This window comes from Rhinolophus sinicus, chromosome 5 (genome assembly GCF_057876585.1).
Source record: "Rhinolophus sinicus isolate RSI-liver-muscle chromosome 5, RSI-T2T, whole genome shotgun sequence".
In the NCBI taxonomy this organism is placed as follows: Eukaryota; Metazoa; Chordata; class Mammalia; order Chiroptera; family Rhinolophidae; genus Rhinolophus; species Rhinolophus sinicus.
In genome coordinates this window covers 104,668,942-104,681,441 of record NC_142505.1, presented here as the reverse complement: position 1 = coordinate 104,681,441, position 12,500 = coordinate 104,668,942, and the positions used below count along the sequence as shown (strand labels likewise).

The 12,500-nt window shown below is 33.7% G+C and overlaps 1 protein-coding gene and 1 non-coding gene across 9 annotated transcripts in view; both read right to left on the bottom strand.

Moving 5' to 3' along the window:
- Positions 1–12,500, bottom strand: part of RANBP17 (RAN binding protein 17) — a 255,550-nt gene that overhangs the window by 134,897 nt on the left and 108,153 nt on the right. The window lies entirely within an intron of this gene.
- TRNAT-GGU (transfer RNA threonine (anticodon GGU)) lies at positions 8,235–8,308 on the bottom strand. Its single transcript has one exon. It is a non-coding gene; the product is annotated as a tRNA-Thr (tRNA).

The window sequence follows — 12,500 nt, the reverse complement described above, 5'->3', positions numbered from 1 at the left end:
TCTTAGCAAAAATAAATGTAGGAGACAGATACTGTTAAGCTCTTTTAGTTGAGAATTTCTCCAGCTATAAAAAACTTTAGCAAGAATCCAGTGTAAGCCCTCATTTTATAAATAAAATATTAAGAGGGTAAGTTCACACAGTTAACTGGAGATAGCCTTCTACCTGGTTTATCTTAATGATTGGGAGGGGAGTCTCAGCAAATTCTTTTTATCTTAGTTTACTATGATGACATTATCATGAAAGGTGACTATTATGGAAGTCAATATGACATTACAGACCACCAGTCACATTTTTGTTGTAAGAGTCATTGAAGTAGAACTTGTCTATGTAGTCACAAATCAACTTGGCTAAGTATTTTTAGATCTTCAACATAATTTGAAGAATCATTCACTATATTATTGGAAGATCACTACATGCCAAACGCAGAGTGCAAGGTCTAGAGAGCAAAGGTAAAAAAGAATTCTCAGAACTTAAGACGCCCATGATGGTGTGCAGGACAGACATGCAAATGTGCACTATAACTGCTACAGTAAAAGACTGTACAAGGAGTTGTGAAAAGAAAAAAAAAATTAATACCAGTTTTGGGTAAAACAGCTTTAAACATTTTTTTACTAAATTTATTGGGGTGACATGGTAGTAAAGTTATATAGGTTTCAAGTATACATTTCTATAATACATCAGCTATATATTACATTGTGTGTTCACCACCTAGAGTCAATTCTCCTTCCATCACCATATAATGACCCAATTTTTCCCTCTTTTACCACCTTATCCTCTGGTAACCACTCTTCTGGGTATCAACCCAAAAATCTGAGGGAAATTCATAGCAACATAAGCCTACCTCAAGAAACAAGAATAATCTCAAACAAAAAAATCTAACTTTACATTAAAGGAAGTAGGTAAAGAACAGCAAACAAAGCCCAAAGTGAATAAAGGAAGGAAGTAATAAAGATCAGAGTAGAAATAAATGAAATAGAGTCTAAAAAAACAATACAACAAACCAATGAAACCAAGAGCTGGTTCTTTGAAAAGATAAACAAAATTGACAAACAAACCTTTAACCAGACCCATCAAGAAGAAAAGAGAGAGGACCCAAATAAACAAAATCAGGAATGAAAGGGAAATCACAACTGACACCACAGAAATACAAAACAATTTTAAGAAAATTATATGTGCAATTATATACCAACAAATTGGACAATCTGGAAGAAAAGATAAATTCCTAGAAGCATGCAATCTTCCGAGACTGAATCAAGAAGAAAGAGAAAATCTGAACTGGCCAATTACTAATAATGAAATCAAATCAGTACTCAAAAAACTCCCAACAAACAAAAGTCCTGGACCAGATGGGTTCACAGATGAATTTTATCAAACATTCCAAGGAGAATAAATACCAATTCTTCTCAAACTATTCCAAAAAATTCAAGAGGAGGGGAGGATCCCAAGCTCATTCTATGAGGCCATCATTACCCTGATTCCAAAACAAGACAGAGACATTACAAAAAAAGAAAACTATCGGCTGATATTCCTGATCAACACCGATGTAAAAATTCTAGACAAAATATTATCAAACTGAATTCAGGAATATATTAAAAAGATCATACACTTGATCAAGTGGGGTTTATTTCTGGAATGCAAGGTAGGTTCAGTATCTGCAAATCAATTAACAAAATAAAATCAATAAACAAAATGAAAGATAAAAATCGTATGATCATATCAATAGATGCAGAAAAAGCTTTTGACAAAATTCAGCATCCATTTATAATAAAAACTCTCAGTACAGTGGGGATACAGTGAACATATTTCAATATAATAAAGGCCATATGTGACAAGCCTACAGGTAACATCATACTCAACAGGGAAAAACTAAAAAACATTATCCTTGAGATGAGGAACAACACAAGGTGTCTACTTTCACCAATTTTATTCTACATAGTACTGGAAGTCCTAGCCAAAGAAACCAGACAAGAAAAAGAAATAAAAGGCATCCAAATTAGAAAGGAAGAAGTAAAACTGTCATTATTTGCAGATGACATGATACTATATAAAGAGAACCCCAAAGATTCCATCAAAAAATTATTAGATAAATTAATTTAGTAAAGTTGCAGGATATAAAATTAATGTTCAGAAATCGACTGCATTTTTACACACCAATTATGAGCTATCAGAAAGAGAAATTAAGAAACCAATTCCATTTACAACTGCATCAAAAAAAAAAAATACATAGGAATAAATTTGACCAAGGAAGTAAAAGACTTGTACTCGGAAAATTACAAGATATTTAAGAGAGAAATTGAAGAAGATACAAATAAATGGAAGCAGGTATCATGCTCATGGATTGGAAGGATTAATATACCATGTTTCCCTGAAAATAAGACCTAGCTGGACCATCAGCTCTAATGCATCTTTTGGAGCAAAAATTAATATAAACCCTGTCTTATTTTAATATAGGACTGGGTCTAATATAACATAGTATAATATAATATAATATAGTATAGTATAATAGAATATAATATAGTATAATACTGTGTCTTATATTAATTTTTGCTCCAAAAGATGCATTAGAGCTTATGGTCCGGCTAGGTCTTATTTTGGGGGAAACAGGATAGTTAAAATGTCCACACTACCCAAAGCAATCTATAGATTCAATGCAACCCCTATCAAAATACCAATGGCATTCTTCACAGAACTAGAACAAATAATCCTAAAATTTATATGGAACCACAAAAAACCCTAAATAGCCATGGCAATCTTGAGAAAGAAGAACAAAGTTGGAGGTATCACACTACCTAATATCAAACTATACGGCAAGGCTATAGTGACCAAAACAGCATGGTATTGGCATAAAAACAGACACAGAACCATGGAACAGAATACAGAGCCCAGCAATAAACCCACGCCTATATGGTCATTTAATCTATGACAAAGGAAGCAAAATATACAATGGAGTAAAGGCAGTCTATTCAATAAATAGTGCTGGGGAAACTGGGCAGACACATGCAAAAAAGTGAAACTGAACCACTTTCTTACTCTATGTACAAGAATACACTCAAAATGGATTGAAGGCTTAAATGTAAGACCTGAAACCATAAAACTCCTGGAAGAAAACTTTGGCCGTAAGCTCTCCGACATTATCCTTAGTAATACTTTTTCTGATACATCTCCACAGACAAGGGAAACAAAAGAAAAAATAAACAAATGGGACACCAAACTAAAAAGTTTTTGCACAGCGAAGGAAACCATCAACAAAACCAAAAGACATCCTACTGAATGGGAGAAGATATTCACCAATGATCTATCTGGTAAGGGCTTAAAATCCAAAATTTATTAAGAACTCATACAACTCAACACCAACCCCCCCCCCAAACAATCCAATTAAAAACTGATAGAGGACCTGAACAGACATTTCTCCAAAGAGGACATACAGAAGGCCAATACAAATGAAAAGATGCTCAACATCACCAATCATCAGAGAAATGCAAATTAAAGCAATGAGATACCACCTAAAACCTGTCAGAACAGCTATCATCAATAAATCAAAAAACAACAAGTGCTGGCGAGGATGTGGAAAAAAGGGAAACCTCATGCACTGTTGGTGGGACTGCAAATTGGTGCAGCCACTATGGAAAACAGTTTGGAGGTTCCTTAAAAAATTAAAAATAGAACTACCTTATGACCCAGCAATTCCACTTCTGGGCATTTATCTGAAGAAATCTAAAACACTAATTTGAAAAGATACGCACCCCTATGTTCACTGCAGCACTATTTACAATAACTAAGATATGGGAGCATCCAAAATGCCCATCAATAGACCACTGAATAAAGAAGTAGTATATATATACAATGGAATATTATTCTGCCACAAAAAATAATGAACTCTTACTATTTGCAACAATATGGATGTACCTAAAAGGTATTATGCTAAGTGAAATAAATCAGATGGAGAAAGACGAATCCCATATGATCTCATTTATATGTGGAATATAAAGAATATAAAGGACAAATAAAACAGACACAGACTCATAGATACAGAGAACAAACAGATGGTTACCAGATGGGAGGGGGGTTGGGAGACTGGGTATAAAAGGTGAAGGGATTCAGAAGCACAAATTGGTAGTTTCAAAATAGTAATTATGAGGATATGAAGTACAGTATGGGAATATAGTTAATAAAGTTGTAAAAACTAGTGTCGGATAGGCACTAGACTTATTGGGGGATTACTTCATTAATTATATAAATGTCTAACCACTACACTGTATACCTGAAACTACAAGATAATATTGAATGTCAACTATAATTGAAAAAAAAAAAAAAAGTCACAGGGATGTAAAGTACAGTATAGGGAATATAGCCAACAATACTGTAATAACTATGAAGAGTGTCAGATGGGTACTAGACCTACTGGGTGATCACTTTGTGAGGTATATAAATGTTTAATCACCATGTTGGTTTATACACCTGAAACTAATATAATATTGTGTCAATGGTAATTGAAAAATACATTTTTAAAAATTAAAAGAAGGTTATATGACCTTCTAATTTATGTGACCAATAAGTTGGGGAAGAGTCAGACTAGAATGAAGGGTTCTTGATTGCTACTATACTCTCCTTTTAGAGGTCATGAATCAGTACTAATCTGAGCAAAGGGGAGATAAGACCACAACTTTGATGCTGAGCTGCATGTGCTTCTTATAGCCTTCATACACTGAGAATGCCTGAGAATCATCCTTTCATCACAAGGTCAACTATTTTCTACAAGCTCAGCAGTTAATTACCCAATTAAATTGATCAGCTTACTCCTTTATCAAATTCAGAATTAATCACCATGTACCTAAAAACTTAAGGTTCCCAGAGAACACGAGAAAATGCCAGATCGATCGTTCCTTGATTAGCATATTTAGAATGCCTGCAGTAACAGTGTTTTATGTTTTTTTCATGAGAAACAAAGGTAAGTCACTCTGTTTGAGGTTAGCACAAGTCAAGTAAACAATATGGTACCACCAATTCAGAGAAGACAATTAGATATTAGAAAAAGACTCATTTTTAAGGGGTGAAGAGGGGTACAGTTAAAAATGTCATAGCAACAATTACTTTTAAAGATTGTTTTATTACTTAAAAGTATGTGGTAGAAAAAAATGTTTTGAAACCAAAATTCTAAACTATGGAATTACAGAACTTTAGAGTTAGGAGGATCCTCGGGACATTTAGTTTATTCGGTTTCTGAATAAAGAAATGGAGAATTATAAAAGTTAAGTGACTATTCCACAACCAGCAAAAAGCAAGGCACGCATAGTTCATCTGACAATATTTGCACTCAACATACCTAACATGTATTACTATAAACGGGTAAAGAGCTAACTCTTCTTTTCTTTTACAAATTCCAATTAATTAGCTAAAATAATATGTTCTTAAGTCTGAAATCACATCAAATCAGGTTTTATGCAAACATTTTTATTTACCAGTATATGGTTCGCAATTACTCGTTATAAAAAATCTGACTTGGCATTCTTAGTTTGAGTTAGAATATTTCCAAATTACAAAATACATATCGTACTTTCTCCAGGATAAGAGCTGCACAATGATATGTATGAATTAGGGATACCTGGACAGTCAACTGTTCTGTAAGTTTCCCAGGTTTTAAAGTATTTAGAACAGAAGAATTTTTTTTTTACAATAAAATCCATAATTTTATACCTTGAAACAAAGGCCACTGTATGACATATTTGGTTAATATTTGAACACCTGCATCGGATTCAGGTTATTGTGAGTATACTTATACTGCTAAATGCTGTATCAATCTAACACCTTATAAATCATTCATGAAAAACAAATTGCAGAGTATACTGGGAAGCAGTTCTCAACCTATAGCCCTTTATTCAATGACCATGGTGTAGCCCGTATCCTCTTATTAAATGATACGGAGATCTGTCACTTAAGTCAGTTTTACTGACTGGGGGAAAACAGGAAAGAAAGAAAACAAGGGATGCCACTACTAAAGAGATCAAGTCAAAGGTGAGCACCCCTATTGCGTGCGCGACCTCAGAGACGGGAAGAGTGGTAAAAGCACAAGCTTCAGGCATTGTGGACCAGGGTTTTAAATACCAGTTATGTCACTAAATGACCTCAGACAGAGGCTCTGGGCCCCAATTTCATCAGCTATGAAATGGAGTCATCTCATCTACCTTAACATATCAAACAGTTCATGCCCAGGACAATGGAGGAGCTTGGTAGGTAACAACTGCTATTACTGTGTTGAGGGAAAAGTTCGGTGTATAAATTACACATAAGACAAAAACAAACTGGTGAGAAATGGCCCTCTTTTTTCATACAAAAAATGCCCCAAAAGGCTCTATATGACCATGGGCAGTCATATACAATTCCTTCCTTATAATAATGATGAAGAGTGTTCTATGCAGAATGTTCTATTTGCAGCTGTGATTCATTGTGTGCATGGAAAAAATTGCTGACACGTTGAGAAGATATTTTCCCGTAAAAGGTTGAAGTCCTTAAGCAGCAAAAAACACCAACGTCCATCATCTTTAAACTCTATTGATTTCTGGTGAAGATTTAAAAGGCTGTTTACTTATTTCCCATCATTTCTGTCAGAGCTGTAACAGTTCTCTTCCCACTGAATAAACCTCTCATGGTCCTCCTGGTGATTAAGGTCAGACAAAATGTCAAACTCCTAATGCTAAGTGCTTTCACATTAAAAATTCATATCAAATCACCAAGTAAAATCCAAACAAGAAGTCAGACATGTAAACAGTTCACAAAAAAGGACTGCAGTGACCATTACAGAACATAGTGCAGTGTCAATGGGGAAAAAAGGGTTGGCAACAGGTCAGAACACTTCCCCTTCCTCCGGGCATCTTCACTGTCATTTCCTATTTCAGAATTAGTGGCCATACTGGACTTAAGGTGTGTGTGGGGAGTGGGGGCGGGGGAGGAGGATGACCTGGACGGGAGAGAGGGAGGAAGAGAGGGAGAGAGAAAATACCACCAGTATCACTTCAAATTATCAGCAGCCATTTGGTTCTACAAGTTCAGCATTGTCTTTGTTTTAAAATAGGGAGCATGGGTGGAGGGACTATTTGCTCAGTATCTGAAAGAACCATTACTAGATCTTGTTAGGCATCATTGGCTCACTGAATCCAGGGGCTAAAGAAATAGTATCAGGATATGGTCCCTCTCCATGTCTCAGCAGTTCTTTTCACTCCTTCATTCACTCTCCAGCTGGCTTTCTGAACATAGTAGCCCTTAACAGCTCAAGACTTACACTTTCCCAGCTACAAATTCAGTGGAAAGAGAGCTTCTCTTTCAACAGGTATCAGAAATTAAACCTCATTGACCTGGACTTGGCTTGGTTCATATGTTCGTATTAAACTAATAATGGAGGCCAGGAAATGGGGTCAGTTCCCCATGGACTAAAAGTAGTGAAGACAGCATAGAATTTACATGATAACAGAAATCCGTGCACAACTATAAACAAAGCATGAGCAACAAGAGAATAGATAAATGGGACATCAACTAAATTCAGAACTTTTGTGCTTCAAAGGACATCACATCAGAAAAGTGAAAGACAGCCCACAGAAAGGGAGAAAATATTTGCAAAGGTAAAATAATGACCGTTATCTGATAATGGAAAATGAAGAGAATTCATTATCACTCGACCTGCTCTCTGGGAGATGTCAAAGGAAGTTCTTCAGACAGACAGGAAACAATACGAAAGAAAAACTTGGAACATCCGGAATGAAAAGAGAGAAACAGAAAGAGTAAATATTTGGATAAAACATAACAGAGTATCATTTTCCTCTTATATTTTATAAAATACAATCATTCAAAGCAAAAGTTATAAAATTATTTGCGTTTTCATTGTATGTAGATGTAATATATAATGCAACTACAACAAAAAGAGTGGAGGATAAAGGGAACTATGTTCCACTTGAAGTGGTAAAATATTCTAAATAGATTGTGAAAAGTTAAATATGTGTATTATAATCTCCAGAGCAACCATGAAAAGAACCGTTTGAAGAGATACAGTCAAACACTCAGTATACAAAATAAAAGAGAATACTATAAATATTTAAATAATCTAAAAGAAGGCAGGAAAGAAGAAACAGAAATAAAGAGGCGACAAACAGAAAACAAATGAGATAAAAGGAAGACTTAAATCCAAATTTCTTTCTGTTTGTGTGTGTGTTTGCTTTGTTTTTAAGGAGGACGCAGCTCACAGTGGCCCATACGGGGATTGAACCAGCAACCTTGGTGCTACCAGCACCATGCTCTAACCAACTGAGCTAACGGGCCACCCCTCCAAATTCCAATAATAATTAACTGTAAATGATTTAAATATAACCATTAAAAGACAGAGATTGTGAGAATGAATAAAAAACCAAAACCTAATGATATGCTATCTACCAGAAACCCACATTAAATGTAAAGACACATTGACATTCAAAGATAGATTAAAGTAAAAGGATGGGAGAAAGCTATCCCAAAAGACATATATAAAAACTACACAATTTAGGAGACTATCTTTGTCTCCTGGGATTATGCAGTTTTCACACATTGCTCATTTAATTATGCATGATACCAAAAGCATGATCCACTAAAAAATAAAATAAAATAATTGTAAATTAGATTTCATCAAAATTAAAAACTTTTGCTCCTTAGTGTTAAAAAAAAAAAGAGAAGTAAAGCTATATACTGAACAGAAAACATTTGTTAATCACATATCCAGCAAAAGACTTGTATCCAAAATCTATAAACTAGTCTAAAAATTTAAGAGCATGAAAACAAATGACCTAATTTTAAAATAAAAAAGACTTGAACGGATACGTTTCCAAAGAGGATATATGGAAGATAATTAAGTAGAGAAATAATGTTCACATCATTACCCATTAAGAAAATGCAAATTAAAACTGCAGAGAGGTATCACTAATCCTATTCCGTATCCTGATTGTGGTAGAGGTTACATGAATCTATACTTAGGTTAAAACTCATAAACTTGCACCCCCTATCAAAAATTAAAAAGTAAATTTTACTGTTGTTCCAATGCTTCAGATTGCATATTCTTGTGGAGGTTATTTTGCTTTTTTCCCAGAAAGACTAAATTAGAATGCTATATATTTATTTTACTATTAAAGCCTTTGTTCTCATTCATTCTGATTCAAAACAATTAGAATTAGTCTGCCAAGTGAAAGTGATTAAGAGGCATATTGTTTTTGACATCCACAATGAGTTATTAGTATAAATCTTTCTGTTTGAGGACAGAGTTTTTCCTTCTATCTATAGTAAGGGCATGAAGAAAAAGCTTTCAGCTTGTAAAATAAGAATTAATCCAATCTCTTACGCTACACCATATCTTCAAATGCCAACTGAATACCATCTTAAGATAAACTAACAAGTCTCTGGTTTTGTCTTCTCCTGAATGAAATCTGTTCATTCTTCTCATACATATAATTATGTCAGTCACTACATTGGATAATGAGGGGTTTTTATTTCCTATTTACATAATAAATTGCCATTCTTTTGGTTTGAATTTGTGTTAATTCTTTACCTTCATGCAAACTAGAGATAATGCTTTCTCTTGCACAAGAGAACATTATAAGCATTACAAAACTGTTCAAATTGTTTGCTAAGTTATACATTATAATTAGTTTGGCAGAGCTAATACAAATCACATTTACAGACTAACAATAATAAAATTGAAGTACCAGTTAAATATCCAAAATAATTAAAGGAATCATTTTTAGCCCGGCATAATTAGCTAATTCACTTTACAAGCATTTATTAAAATGAATTCACATGTTATTATTCCATAGGTAGTTACACAATAGTGTTTATACAGGAAAAAATAATGAACCAAACTCTTTGTATCCAGCCCTCCACAATTAAAACGAAGACTCCCCAAGTAATATCAATCTAGGATAGACTAATTAAGTTTGGTTTGATAACCATTCATTTCTTCTATTGCCTCTGAGCAAATTGTTTATTAGAGAAAGTTATTTTACACAAATCAAATCAAACTGGGTAAACCATTATATTTGAGGGAAACTTTAGCCATCAGTCAATTAATCCATCATTTTCTCCAGACACTATTGTTTAACGAGCAGATCATATTATCAACAATTTAGATATCATATGATTCAATTATAACAGTAAATTTATTGACAGTTTCTCTAATACTTTTATTATGAGTAAATTTGGATTTCTCCTTACCTTGGTGAGCGAAAGCAAAACCAATTCGGATGTTATAGTCAAATACCAAATAAATACAAAATTCTCTACAAATTTTATAATGGTTTGAAAATACATTATTATTACAAAAGAAAAAATAAGCCTTAATGAATAAAAACTGATAGTAAAGTAAAATAAAATTTCAACATAAAAATTAATTATACAAATATTTCTTTACTATGCTGAAATATGTCTATATGACCTTAAAGTTATATTAAAAATTCATTTTAAGAAGAGACTTAAGAAAATATTAATTTGTACTCATAAACAATTAGAGAAAATCTGTCATTTTAATTTTAATATTCAAGCCATATGCCAATTGAATTTACATGAACTATTAAAGCCATAGTCTGCTTCATTAGCTTTTTAAGAATACAGATTTCACATGAGGCATTCAAATAAAAATGTCATGTTAATTTAATTTATAGACAGCATGAGAAGAAAAAAAACTAACACCTTCCTACACCTGCCTGGAAGATCAAGTTCTTAGCAGGAAATGCATAAATGTACAATTTGCTAATTTACCTAAATAAGATGAAATTTCAAACATGGACTTTTTCTTAATCTAAGGATTTTAAAATAGATCCTTTCTATACACATTAGTCTCTTTATAATTTTGGCTTTTAAAGTCCAAAACAATTTATTAATACTTTATTAATAAGTTGTCTCCAATCATTTTATCTTGGCTAGTTTCACTCACCAATCTAAGTTTAAATCCCTCAGAGTTAAGGACTATGGCTGAGACTTGTTCTCTACCTCATAAAAGGAAAGTTCTAGGCTCTCTATCGAATGACAGAATGGTGAGTGCTTGGAAGGAGTTTCTGATTTAACCTAACCCAGTTCTGTCTCATTCTATGCATATAAAGAAACTGAGACTCAGAAGTGTCTGAGACCGTATCACTAACCTAATTATCAGCGCTGACTAGATAAACATGTTAACTAACAGTAACTTGCATATCCAACAAACAAATTCCTGTTGAACAACATAGTTGCTGCTGGCTTGCTGTTCAGTGAGACCAAGGCAGAGTCGTCTAATAGCCCAATGAATAGCAGATGGCCTATGAATTACAAATTCCTATGTATGTCCACAGTTCTCACATGCACTCTTCAGAGGCTGCAGATGCCAGAGAGATACTTCAGGGGCACCGCAGAGAGAGGAAGGACTAAGCCATTGAAACAGCTGGCTCCCTCCAACCCCTGCATCCTCACATCAGTCAGAGCCATTTGCTTCTGTGTAAGATTTCATTTAAGAAATGGCTGATTGTAATCCAGTTTGAAACCACTATTCTATCCTATGTACATCCCTGGAATCTTCAGAATGAAATATTTTAAGGGAAAAAAGAATGATCTTAGGTTTTCTTCTCAATAAAATAAAAACATTTCTTTTACATATTTGCCTCAAAAAGATTTACTTGTAACAAAGTGATTACAGGAACCTCCACATGAAAATACTGTAGTCAGTCATTTGATAGAGATCAATATTTGCACAGTACAAACTGTTTAACATTAAGTACAGGAAAGCGGTCACCAGTCAGTATATAACATCAGCTGTATCTCTTTTCTGAATTTGTCCCATATTCATCCACTTTTGTACTCATTAAGTACATTCTTATAATTAATTTATTTTAAACAAATTACAATATCCTCTTTTAAAATACTGCAGAAGAGAGTTTACATTACCATTTCTCCAAACATCTATAATATATACCCCCTTCACACAATGCATAAGTTTAAGAGTAGGGCTCTTTCTGTGACTTTGGTTTCCCTGATGAAACGATGATGCCCCCCTCTAGAGTGGGTTATTGCAATCATTAAATGGTTCTTAGGAAACATTTAGCTCTCTGTAATTTTACGTGTTTTTGATTTATATTTATAATTAAGGAAAGCAATGCAAAAAAGGACACTATTTAGAGCCTTTTAATCCAAAGATGATTCAAATGTGAGTGCTACTATAATAAAATCGTTCTTGATGTTCCTGATCATTCTCAAGATATTAGCAGAGGGTTCCTCTTTGATCCAAACAATTCACAAGCATTAATTAATCATGTCTTTCACCACAAATACTTCATTAACACTGAAAACAAACGTATTTAAGTAGAGCATCTGCTTACAATGATGTACTTCAAAAAAATGATTTAAACTGGGTTATCCAGGACTTCCTTCAACAAACAAAAATATATTTTCCTATTTTATCACAAGTTAGATTGTAAAAGGGGTGGTGGTGGTAGTCTGGCTTATTTGTTTTGGGATTTATAGTGCT